The 13,581-nt window shown below is 49.8% G+C and overlaps 1 long non-coding RNA gene across 1 annotated transcript; it reads left to right on the top strand.

Moving 5' to 3' along the window:
* Positions 1-326: 326 nt before the first annotated feature.
* LOC130378019 (uncharacterized) lies at positions 327-10,719 on the top strand. Its single transcript, XR_008894446.1, has 3 exons — positions 327-532; positions 8,123-8,161; positions 10,246-10,719. It is a non-coding gene; the product is annotated as an uncharacterized LOC130378019 (long non-coding RNA).
* The last annotated feature ends 2,862 nt before the right edge of the window (positions 10,720-13,581 follow it).

Below are 13,581 nucleotides of genomic sequence, written 5' to 3'. Positions count from 1 at the left end.
TTAAACCAACTGAAGGAAAAAGCGAACAAAAGAGAAAAGTGTACCTCCACACAGAAAACACACAATGGATGGTCAGGTGGCATGGCCAGGGAGACATCCTGTCGTTCTACTTTCATATTGGCCCTGTACCGATAATCCAGCGGAAGCAAAACAATGGAAACCAGAGGGAGTCACTTTTTCTCTCTCTTTGTTGTTGTTGTTGTTGTTGTTGTTACCATTGTAATGCCTTCTAATATCCACTAAGACCCCATGTCTGAGTGGTCTTAGGCAGGAAGGTAACTAATTGGATTTCTGAATAGTAAATTGGCAATAATCTGCTCTTCCATCGAAGACCACTATCTCTGGGAGCCCTCCATTTAGTGTGTTTGTCAGGGGTAATTTCCCATGTGTAAGGTGTGATTCCTTCCTGTTTAGTGACCAAGACCCTCTGCTTCTTTTATCTCCCCTGTGCAGATAACAAGAGTTATATTCTGCGTCTTCCTGGATACCGACTACGATATCTACAAGGAGAAAATGGCTGAGCTCTTCCAAGGTGAGTGTCTGCTACTCGGGCTCAGTCCTCTGCTGGGACCCACGTCTTCGAAAACACGGCAAAGGGATACCACTGAAGCGTGCAGTCATATAATCAATGCTCGAGGAGAACATATTATCCCCTTCCGGTGTTAATAAAGTTCTGTCCAATAGTTTTCTGAATGTAATAGAATTGGACCTTATCTAATCAAATGTAACCTTGTTCGGCGTAATTTAGTGGCCGATATGATCACCCTCTGTTGTGCTCCTTGAGGCCCTCGTCCGTGTTCTTTATAAGGTGTTCAACATTTATCTTAAGCGTCACGCTGGGAGTGACTCGATCTCCTGGCAGGTCCAATGAGAGTAAGAGCTACCCCCTATGGAATAGGTCGGCTGGGGGAAGACAGCGCTTCGCTGACGTATAACTCCCCGTGTCTCAGGGTTTCGGTGTTTGTGTTGCTCTAGTAACTTTGATTACCCCCCCGGGGTCAGGATATGGGTTTTATATCCGTTGTCTGTATTTCTGCATAATTACCTCATGGTTTTTTGAGCCGACATTTGCATTATTCGTTACTTTCTATTATTTCATCTCACCGACTCCTGCTCCTGACCCTGTTTGGGTCTCTGGCTCTGAGTGTGTTGCCTGGGCAATGCATTCCCAAGGACATTAGTGTTTATTGCTTTCTGATGTTGTCCTTTCATCACTGCGATCCCCCAGTGGTAGATTATTGGTTCTCATCTTTCTATTTACCTTCAGTTAATCTGCTCATACAAGTCGCACAGAATAGGAATTTCAGATGTTTCACCTCGACTGGGTCCCATCTCGACCTGGTTAAAAAGATATCATTTGAAACCTTTTGATGAAGGCCAGTCCAGCAAATTCCACACATAGCAGTGTCGAGATGGGCAAATTCTAACAAGATAGAGGAGCAACATCAACCACTCGGTCTCCAATAACAAGTGGCTCCTCAGAATGGATATGATTTGTTTATTCTATTGTATCTGCTTGGCTCCATCGACCCCCCCCTTTTATGTGACCGACCACAATTACGATCCTGCTGCAAAAAGAAAGGACCCCCCGCAATCTCAGTAATCATAGAGAGCGTGGAAGCAGTACTCCCCTGCCTGGCAACGGCCCTTTGGTTGGCATTGAAAAAAAAATAAAATACACCCCCATTACTTTCCACTCCCGGCTCTATCTCCACACACACACTGTCCCAGCGTCCCACCCTCATCTCCGTGCTCTGCCGCCGGGGGAGCACTCCCCGGCTGTGATGGGGGCCTCAGCCAGGATCGAGAGCAGAGATCCAGGGGGCGAAGAGCGGGGAAGGGGGGAGGGGGAGGGCGCGGGAGGCAGGCTACCCTTTCCCAGACTGGCATTATCTTCAATTGACCTCCTGTTTATGTGTTTGTTTGTAGCCTCCTATCAGCTCTCTCTCTCTCTCTCTCTCTCTCTCTCTCTCTCTGTCTCTCTCTCTCTCTCTCTCTCTCTCTCTCTCTCTCTCTCTCTCTCTCTCTCTCTCTCTGTCTCTCTCTCTCTCTCTCTCTCTCTCTCTCTCTCTCTCTCTCTCTCTCTCTCTCTCTCTCTCTCTCTCTCTCTCTCTGTGTGTCTCTCTCTCTCTCTCTCTCTCTCTCTGTCTCTCTCTCTCTCTCTCTCTCTCTCTCTCCCCCTCTCTCTCTCTCTCTCTCTCTCTCTCTCTCTCTCTCTCTCTCTCTCTCTCTCTCTCTCTCTCTCTCTCTCTCCCCAAAGCCTTCGTCCCCATCTGCTTCTAAACAGAAAGAATGTTTTGTTTGGCCCAACACTCCCTCACCCCTACCCCCAGCACCACCACCACCCCTATCACCACCACCCCTGTGCCCAGACTCTCCCCTAAAAGATTATGTTCCAGGGTTGGTTGGTGGGGGGGCCGGGCACGGCGACACCTAATTATATTGGCCGCCCTCCTTCGCCCACGAGCACCCATCTCATCACATTACCGCTCGGAGACGAGATGCCGGGCCCGTTGTTCTTCTTGTTATCACCCCGCAACCAGTCACAAGTGCAATCAGGGAACGAACCCACAGTGTGTCCCCGTGACCGGCTAGCGGGTGGGCCGGGGCTGGGGGGGGGGGGCAGACTAGAAGCAGCTCCACAAAGAACTGTGGCGTGCAGTGAATCAGTCAAGGCAGTTGTTACCGTGGAGAGGAGGGCTGGGCGAGTGAACTACTTGTTCGAGGAACTATTGTTTACCAACAGGCAAGGAGTTGCTAATGAGGCCTGTGGCGGGCGGCACTCTTAGGGGCGATGAAGTGGGGAACCTTTTCACGAGGCTGCCGCCGCCCCACTATGCCAGGGCCAGGTGCCCTGTCCTCATCAACGTGGAGGCCCTGGGAGGTGACCCTTCACCCCCGAGGTCGACGCCTGTCTTTTGTGCTGTATTCGTTTCGATCCCCGGTAAAGGCTTGTTAGTGGAGGGCGTCGGTTTCTCCAGGTGAGGATGCAACTGTAGGATTTTATGAATGATGCTTACTGGCCTAGGAGATACACATGTTGTGCTCCTCTATCTTTTATTTCATTTGACCCCTTTTTCTACCATTCCACCATGTCGTTCTGACTGTGACGGGAACCTAGATTTGGTTTTCTATTAATGGATCGCCTCAAAGATTGTCAGTAATGGAGGCCAAGACAATCCAATTATTCCACCCATCCATTTACTTTTAGCGGCTAATCCCTAATCAGGGTTTCGGTTGGCTGGTGATGGATCTCGGTACTGCTGGTACTACTGAGGCAGAGGAAAAACTAGCCTCATTCGGGAGCCACCATTCACTGTGTGGGGTAGTTGGACTCGTACATGGAGCAGCATAAGTGGCTGCGATGACGAGATGTTAATGTTAAAACTAATGGGATTGCAGATAATTGATGCACATTTCAATATTAAGGAAGATTGCAACGGAAACTTTATATTCATCCACATATTTTTTATTTCAACTTCCTGCCTTGGTTCCACACACTTTAGCTTTTTCAACAAAAGAGACTAATTGCACATCAAACTTAGCCCATAGGCCAGGGACTATAACTTTTCCTAATGTATTCCCAAAAATGGTGACAATAGTTTAGAGTGGTTTTTGCTTCTAATAAAGCTGTTAGCAAACAGCTTTATTAGCATTCATCACTGATAGATGCTATCGCTTTTCCTTTTAAAGTGCTTCATTGAGAACATCGACAGTTATGCAACACCTAAAAGGAAAACACTGGATTGCATTGAGAGTAGACGACAGTCTGAAACTGAAACTCAACGTAACCCTCAACTGTTTCTGACCAAACCCAACGGACCCAGTGAAAGCTGCTTATGTCAAAGGATTAACGCTCTTTTGGCTTGGCAAACGTTGTCGTTTTTTCACCTGCTGTCTAGCAACAACTAGTCACGTTAGAAAAGCGACAACACCATACCGGATCTAGCTACACCGGAAACAAACAGCAAGCACGCCACACAAACTTGTTGGGGCTAGCAAGGATACGGAGCGGGTGAAAAACTCCTTAAAACTGTGTTTGTGTTTGTGAGTCACTCTGTTCGAAGCTGCACGAGAGTTCAATGTTGTCATTAGCTGTTACGTCTTTCTGACCAATCGCAGTTCAAGGCCCACCTGGGCCGTACAACTTCGGGAGGGGCCGCTCAGTTACTCCCCTCGACTTGGTTGCAACGTTGACAGTTTGTGAGTGCTGTGTTGAGTGAGCGAGAGGTTGCGGGGGCACAGCTCAGGCTGCCGGACGGTGCTGCAAGGAACTTTTATAAACGCAATATTGTTATCCCGCAGTAATCAGCCTGACAGCTCCGAGACGTTGAGCACCCACCGGGAATTCTCCCGATTACCACTCTGTGTGTGTGTGTGTGTTTGTGTGCGTGCGTGCGTGCGCGTGTGTGTGTGTGTAGGCGTTATTCGATTGCCTGGTAATGTGTATAGGCTTACGTACGTCGGTAGGAATATTCATACTGGTTCAAATAATAAATGTTATAGTATTTCCCATCTTTGCTGAGCAAGAGTTTTGTTACCCGATGTCAAGTGGACCGGTTTGAATTCACTGGGGTTCTCTCTTCTTACTTTCCTTCTCAACACTCTCTGATCTCACTAAAAGGCTAGCAGCACGAAATCAAGGGATATTTAGAATCGAAAATAAATTGTGATTAATCGCGAGTTCACTATGACATTAATGCGATTAATCACAATTAAATATTTTAATCGCTTGACAGCACTAGTATCTATAAATATGGATATAATGTGGATATATATATATGTATGGATATGTATATTTATATATACAGATATATACAGTACATAGATATAGATAAAAATACATTGTTAACATTTTCAACAAGGGATGCGATTAGTAAATCAATTAGCCTGATTGGAACACGGTGACCCGCGGGTTTGATTCCACATGTGACACACTATCCTATTAGGCCATTCAGATTGGGTCGGAGACGCATGATTGACGGCGGGCGTGCCTGGGCACGTCCCGGGTATTACTCTCTCCCGCGCTTGAGCAGGGGGCCAGCTGTGGTGGCGGAGAGCAGAAGCATGTTGGAAATTGATTCTCCGTACACTTCTCTGCTAATATGATCTGGGTGGCTGCCCGCAGACTGAGCGAGCTCGCTCTTTTTTCCCCAATCAGTCACAGCGCTGACAATATTAACACCACCCATCAGATTGGCTGCAGCCAAAAGGGTTTTCGCTCGTTTCTTTTTTAGTTTTTTCTCCCTCCCTCCCTCCCTCCACAGTTTCACTCACTTTTCCACACATTTAATTACAGGGGCCAATTATGTGACTCTTCTCCACAATGCATGCAACGCAGACAGACCAACCCCGTACTGTCTGTGACAAAAGCAGCACATTATGTGGCACTTAAAGAAACGAATAAAAGATAATGTTGTTTTTCCTTGCAGCTAGACCACCCCGTTATCTGTTTGGTAATTTGAGGACAGATGCTGGCTGTTGTGCGCCAGACTGCAACACAAAACACAACACAACACAACACATGACGGAGCAGCCAGAATGAGCCTCGGTGTGGCCTTGAAAGACTGAGACTGGAGACACGAGACTGAAAGAAGAAGTGGTAGACGTGAATATAAAAGCATCACATGTGCTTGTGTGAACCTCAGTGCTTTTTTACGCAAAGATCTTCCTCCAGTGTGGAGCAGGAACAGCTGTCTCCCTTGGCGGTGCCGTTTCCAGATTATCATTTAAAGTAGACATGTTTATTAGTTGTAGGCGACTGGATTCTGTTTACATCACTGTAGAATAGTTTGAGCCTGCGTAAAGGAAATGGCACTTCCTTCCTTAAGAAGTGCAAATATTTAGAAACTGTTATTCACAGATGTCTTCACTAGGACTCGTGGAAGAATAGTCACGTTTATCCATTATCCATTACCCATTTGCATCTGAACTTGATTTGATTTCTCTATAAACACTTGTGTTTGGGGTATTCTCGTTCTCAAAGGGCCACCTCATCACTACATGACTGCTATGATCGTCCATTCCACACTCGCGCTACGCCAATGATATCAATTTGTGCTCAATTTGGCAGCGCAAGTCATCTTGGGAAATAGATCAATACAAAATAGCAACTGGAACACTGGAACACTGAGGACGGTTAGAGGAGGACTGACACTGGGTTTAAGTTAGCTCTGTTGTCAATCAAGAGGAGAACATTGGAGCCGAAGATGGACATCCACTCATCAGATGATATGTTGTTATGTGATTCTGAAGCACTTAGACATAAATATACTGAGTGCACTAGGCACTCGCTGAGAGAGAGAGAGAGGAGAGAGAGAGAGAGAGAGAGAGAGAGAGAGAGAGAGAGAGAGAGAGAGAGAGAGAGAGAGAGAGAGAGAGAGAGAGAGAGAGAGAGAGAGAGAGAGAGAGAGAGAGAGAGAGAGAGAGATATTAAAGGGAGAAAGATCTCCCCCCTGCATACTTTGCCTCCACGGCTCATGACTATCATACAGAGCGACCATCGAAAGGTCAAAGTTGTTTTCGAAACATCTCTGTTCCGTCTGGGAAGGTGCTCCACTGTCTTGGTATGAGTCGACAATACGAGGCCAGCTTTGATCAACATAGTCCAGAAAGAAGGTTAAAAACAACACACAGGCAAGGGGTCGGACCTCTGACATTACAGTACCTCCCGCCTGCCCTTTTCAAAGCACAGCGTGTACTGGGGTGCATCTTTAATTGCTGGACTACTTCTAATAGCTCCAGTTTGTCGTCAGTACCGGCCAGCTTTGGTCTAAGAGCTCAACCACAGTCACCTGCTGTGTACCTTTAGGTGGGTGTACCCAAAAGAGTGACAGATCAGTTTGCTCAACGTATCGTTTCTTAACCATAAGGCGTGTGTTTAGTGGCTCAACCGTCCCCCCCCCAAACACGATCCTGTCCATCTCCCATGTCTGGTTGATGATCAGGGCTGTGCCCGGGACCCCTATATATCACGGCGTCACACTTTTGTTACCCTCAGTGCGCCGGCAGTCGATCCGCTACGTCTCCCCCGCCTCGTCGTTCCCAGCGGGGGTTTACGACGCATCATTGGCCCTTTCTTTGTTTTCCCGGCGTGCGCTGCGTTAGATTAATGCACCGCGCGCTCTCCTTCAGTGTGGGACAATAGAGACTGAGCCTGGGTCCCTCAACCACAGAGGCAGCGCTGATGGTTACACCACAAGCCATGACAGCGGCCTTTCGTCAAAGTTTCGCCGCCGCCGCTCCCTGCTGTTCCCCCGCCCCCGGCCACGTATACGACGTGCGCACTTACACACACACGTAGACACACACACGTACACACACACACACACACACACACACACACACACACACACATGCGTGCGCACCAGGGAGTATGGCTTGCATTTCAAAAGGTTTTTTTTCCCATGTAAGCCCCCCCACGAACATACGTGCGCACACAAACACACCAACACACACACCTACACACAGGTACCTACACACACGCACACACACACACACACTCACACACACACACACACAGGTACCTTCACACCCACAAACACACCTACACACACACAAACACACCTACACACGCACACAAACATAAACACAGATACCGACACACACACAGCTACCTACAAACACAAACAGAGAGAACAGAAGGAACGTACTGTACATGCCGAGTTGTTTGATATTGTGTTTGTAATGTATGTAACTGACGCGTCTCCCCAACCCCCCACTGTGTGCTCCCGGACCCTCACGCCTCAAGCCCCTTATACATTCAGTACACACCGGTACACTGTTCTCATTCCCCTGTATCGTTTGCAGGCCCGCAGCCGGGATATGAAGGAACTAAAGTGCTGACGGATGGTTTATTTTAACAGCAGGTTGGCTGTGGGACCGTTGAAACCTTCTGTCTTTGAGGGAAGGCGACGTGTGAATCTGACTAGAGTCAAATATAGACTCAAGAGCTGGTTGTTTGCCGTGTTATGAGATTTAGAAATTGACGGTTCTCTCTCTCTCTCTCTCTCTCTGTCTCTCTCTCTCTCTCTCTCTCTCTCTCTCTCTCTCTCTGTCTCTCTCTCTCTCTCTCTCTCTCTGTCTCTCTCTCTCTCTCTCTCTCTCTCTCCCTCTCTGGCAGAGAACGACATGGAGGTCACGGAGGGACAGTCAAAGGCTGGTGAGTGACAGCATTTTCCATTTTTCACAGGGTTTCCTTTTTTCCCCTCATAAATTGCCTTCACATCTCCACTAATACAGTCAGGGAGTGGGTTGAGAAGGCCCAGTGAAAAACATCAAATCAAACACTCCTTTTTAATTCCGCTTTTGTTGTTTTGTTGTCGCCTGCTACATCCGGCGTCACGGTCAGGCCTGACAGATTACGGTTGAACTGACTTTGTGTCAGGTGCATCACATTACAACGGCTTACATCCACAGCTAATTCCCCCACACCGGTGCCTTTATCCGGCTTACCGACCACACAATGGCTTCCGGCCCGCCCTAGGAGGGCGGCACAAAGAGACAGCGACCGCCGGAGCATCCCCGGACGCCGCCGCGCACGTCACGACAACCTGCACCTTCAGCGCATAATGCTGTTATCGCCTTCGCATCTCGACGCGAGGCACTGCAGCGCCCAGACACTGCTTATCGGCGGAGACTATTGACACCGTGCACGCGCATTCATGTCCCCCGAAAACAAGCAATGACACAATCGGCGAGGGAAGAGTGGCGCCCGGCGGTCTCTCGGTGTTGTTTGAAGAGCGGGAACGATGAATTCGTTGACGGTTTAGTTCTTTGCAGACGCCACGAGTCGAGGAGAGATAATGGCGTTCGTTTGTGTAGCATGTTTAATACATTGTTCACTCCCGTACTGCCGTAGTCCCCATTTGTTGTGCGCCATATTGCCGTTCTCCCAGCCCGGTCTAATTGGTGTGAACACGCTGTGGTGCATGTGATACCAGCTAAGCAGAAAAAAACATTAGCGGTTATCGCCGGCGACGGCCAGATGAGGCGGCGCCATGAAAGACTGTGTGTTTCTTCACATTCCGCCCATTTACCAATTATGTGCCTCCGTGCTCCCAATGAGAATTCCAGCGCGAAAACAAATAGACTACCACTCGTACAGCCATTTTTCCATCTCCGTTTCCATTCCGTCTGGGCCCGTCCTCGTGCTCCCTTTCAACATACACTGCGCGGTGTTACTAACACACAGGTGATAATATCAGTGCCACAGCACTTCTTCCATGCAAAGGTGGACCCCCCCTGTGGGCTTCTTCTTGTAGCTTTCGCGTCTCGTATCATCTACCTACACTCGCGGTCTCGTCCAGTTGGCAGTCTGGCTTTGCTTGGTGGGACTGCGCCGCGGCCCGTGCTGCTGCTGCTGCTGCTGCTGGCTCAGCATCGTGGTTTTGTCCGACAGGGTTTGATTCACTGCTGCCTGGAGCCCGTTCAAAAGGTTCCACCGACCACAGCTCTCCCGTGGAACACTGCCCTTGCCCCAGAATGTGCTCCGGAGGTACATCCACCATTCCCCTCCACCACCCCTCAACCCCTCCGTCCACACACACACACACACACACACACACACACACACACACCCCTCCACGCCCTCACCCCCCCTCCACCTGCTCCTCCTCGCTGTACTGCTCCAGCAGGAGTTGTTCCTGGCCACACGGGGATGGGATATAAAACAAAATAATGCTTTCCCCTGTCGAGAGGGCCGCTAACGCGAAAGAGTAAAATAATTGCACGTTTTCATCCGAGGGGTTATCACATGTGAAGCGTGCGTCCTTCTCTGCACTCTGTGGCTGCCCTTCTTTTGTCATGCCTCGTGTTCACCAGCTTGGGAAGCGGGCGAATCTGCGAGCTCATGGTTTATTCGCTCTGGCGTATGCAAGAGCAGATTTCCAGCAGGCCTGGCCCAGGGTCGGGCCAATCCCAACCGTTTATTGGATAGGGGGTTAGACACAATGGCAGTGGAGCCCCCTATAAGAGCGGCGTTTAGCCATTTTCATAAACAACAAAGACGGCTGTCGCTGGCGTGTCACATTTCGTTGCTGTGATCTGCTGTGGGTCTGTCCAACTGCAGCCAGTTTCATTCTGGTCGCTGCCCGTTGATAATACTCCCTTGGAAATCGAAAATGAGCCTTTCCAGACGAATACGCATTTCACCAAATGGTCTGGAGATGTCAAGCTGCATGTTTACCAATGTGTCACCCCGACCCCAATACTAACCCACCATTTTGCTTGTTGTTTGGCTCCTAGGTAACACACCGCCGTCAAAGAAATCCAAGAACAGGGAGCCAAGTGAGGACAGAAGCACAGGTACGGCCCCCCCCCCCCTTCACTTCGGGGTGAGCGAGCTTTCAGGCTGAACGCCTGAACGCCCGAACGCCCTTTACATTTATAACAGAATATAATCAACCGCGGCTACCAGCTAGGGTTTCACTCCACCGTGCGCCTAGCATAGCCGCTGGGTTTAACAACCTACGACGGATCGTGTTTACAGCACGTTTGTAATGCGCTTCTGGAGTAATGGACTGTGTTCCTGGTCAGTAATCTCCATCGCTCTGCCAAGCCAGGTTCCTCTTTGGGGAAATGAATACAAAATAAAGCCGGGTCTCCCTTTTAAGAGAAGGTTTTTCTCTTTACCACTAAACTTGTTTAAGAATCCTTTATCTGGCTACGTGCAGCTCCAGCCCCCCTTGGATGTGTAATGTTGAAACAATTATAGGCTTCGCCGATACGATGGCCCGGTGATAATTACATTCTCACACTGGAGGGCGTAAGCAGGCAATTAAAATCACACACACACATTCATTTGTCTTCAAGCTTTAAGTTCGGTGGAGAGGGGGGGAAGGGGGGTCGAAGATAGCAGTCGCGGTTGTTGTCTTAAGGGAAACGGACGCTCACCTGATGGAGAGAAAGGGGGTGTGGCGGGGTCCGATAGTGCAGTCATCTGAAGGGCACCCATGCCTTCTGTGCCTGTTCAACACAACACAATCACCTCACCTTTTTCTCCCCCTGTTGCCTGCTCACGTAGCTCCCCGCATAATCCACGGCGCTAATTCAATATGATTCACAAATTCAATCAACGGCATTAACGGGGGCCACAAGTATTTTGTAATAATCTTTATAAATCCTAATTTATCAGGCCCAGCAGCTTAATAGTAGCTAATCCATTCACAAAAGGACTTGGCACAGCCTTCCAGCATGGGAACGCACAGTCCTTCAGACAACCTCTCGCACGGGAAGATAACTTTAACAACGAGGCACTCCGGGACAACACAGTCCCAGCGCTCACAACAAGCAGAAGAATGAATCCTGAAGAGCTCTCGCCTATTGAAATAGAAGAGAGGAAAATGCCCCATAGGCATAAAACACGTCAGACGGCTAGTCTGTGTGCAACAGACTTTCCCAGCTAGCGGACAAGCCCTCTCGAAACAATGTGGAGTGTACTCCACTCTTTAGATGGTTTAGCATCAATGATGGCCAGTGTGTTTCACCGGTCTGTCCATACCCTCTCAACCAGCTCATTCTGCGGCCTTCAATATGGACAACATTCTTCTGAAGGGCCCGATGCCCCCCTATATAAGCAAGCGCCTATGCTCTGTGTGTGGGTAGGGTATGTGTGCATAGATCAATAACGGTGGCTGAGTGTTTCTTGAAGTCACAGGTCGTGCACTAGAAAATGCTTTCAAACCTTCTTACCAAGCCGGAGAGTGCATTGAAGTGGTCGCCAGCACTGCGGATAAACACATAGGTCAACATGCTACATACATAGCGTAATGCATGCGCTCCCTTGAACCTTTACACCCAGGCATTGTGTCCTTCCTGCTGTGTGTCTGTGTCGAAGCAAGTCACAGTGTGTCTTAGCTCTGAGGTTTGTGTGCATGTGTGTGTGTGTGTGTGTGTGCACGCGCGCATGTGTGTGTGTGTACGTGTGCTGCGAGTTGATGGCACGATACGTTATCCAGATGTAACCCAATCACAGGCATAAAGGTACACACGTGAGAAGGAAATCCAATATTTTCTGCCTGGCCGTTATTATGCCATATGTCATTGTTTGTCTCCATCACATCCAGTTATCTTTCTCATCGCGCAGAGCGATGCGAGAGACGCGCGATGACGCGTAGGTGCCCCTACGACGTGGGCCCCCCCGAGACATCGGGCTGGCAGCGCGCCACGCCGTCTCCGTTTCGTTCGACACGAAATCCGTATTTGAGAGATTAGTGAATGTCAGGAGCGCGGCCGGAGCACGGACCCTCGGCCGCCAATCAATGGCTGGCTGTGACTGTTTGCCTGGCCTTTCAGAGACCTTTGAGGGGGGGGGGGGGGGGGGGGGGCGGTGGGGGGTGCGTGGGTGGAGGAATGGCTGGATGGAGAAACGGATGGACGGCTTGAATGATGGACAAAGATTGGTGTGCAGGGAAATTAATGGCTGACGTGTAGGTTAAGTATCCCTTAATCACAGAGAGCGCCTCGCAGGGCTTCCCAGGCCCCCAGGTTACGACCCTCCACCCAACCACAGCCAAAGAGCGAGGTAGAGCCCCCTTTCATGATCAAGGTGTAAACACATGTACGGACAGACGGATGGACGGGAACACGGGTGTACTACAGCCAGACCGTGGGGGGGGGGTCGGCTTTGTACATGGGCATGGCTCTCCGCGGACCGCCGCTGTGCGTGCCTGGAGGCCCCGGCTGGCCCACAATAGCTGGAGACGCGCCCCCCCCACAGCTCCTGGCCGAGTGTGGAGGATCAAAGCCGGCTCTCCCTGGGACGCCGTCTCTTAGCCCGCCGTGTATCACAAGCACCGCTCCTGTGCTGCGCTCGTAGGATCACACACACACATACACGTGTGTCCATGAGTGCATGCACACGCACACAGACATAAACATATAACACAGACACAGACACATTTACACACACACACACGCGTGCACTCGCGCACACACACGCGGACACAAACAGCCACACACACACAGACGCAAACATGCACGCACAAACGCGCAGACACGCATGCATGCACGTGCACTCCCACACAGACACACACACACACACACACACACGCACACACAGGCACAAACATACAAACACACACAGACACACATTCCTACACACACACGCATGCACTCGAACACACGCACAGACACAAACAGCCACACACATAAGTACACACACGCACACACACGGGCGCCGCATCCTTGCACAGACGCGATAAGAGACGCCACGGTGCAGAGATGCATTTGAATGGTGGCTGTTGGTCATCTTCTCCTCGGCCACTGGTCTCATGAAATTTTCAGCATAGCTGTTTTTTTTTTCTTAGTTCCTCGCTCCAGTTGGCTTTAATGGGAAGAAAGGGAGGCTGTGGTGGAGAACAAGTATAACTAGGTTGTGTGTTATATTGTGTGTGTGTGTGTGTGTGTCTGTGTCTGTGTCTGTGTGTGTGTATGCGTGTGTTTATGTGTGTGTCTCTGCAATTGTATGGGTGCGTGTGTGTGTGTGTGTGTGTGTGTGTGTGTGTGTGTGTGTGTGTGTGTGTGTGTGTGTGTGTGTGTGTGTGTGTGTGTGTGTGTGTGTGTGTGTGTGTGTGTCTCTGC

This window comes from Gadus chalcogrammus, unplaced genomic scaffold, assembly GCF_026213295.1.
Source record: "Gadus chalcogrammus isolate NIFS_2021 unplaced genomic scaffold, NIFS_Gcha_1.0 GACHA046, whole genome shotgun sequence".
NCBI lineage: Eukaryota > Metazoa > Chordata > Actinopteri > Gadiformes > Gadidae > Gadus > Gadus chalcogrammus.
The sequence above is the reverse complement of the archived record's forward strand: the minus strand, read 5'-3'. Positions and strand labels throughout refer to the sequence as shown.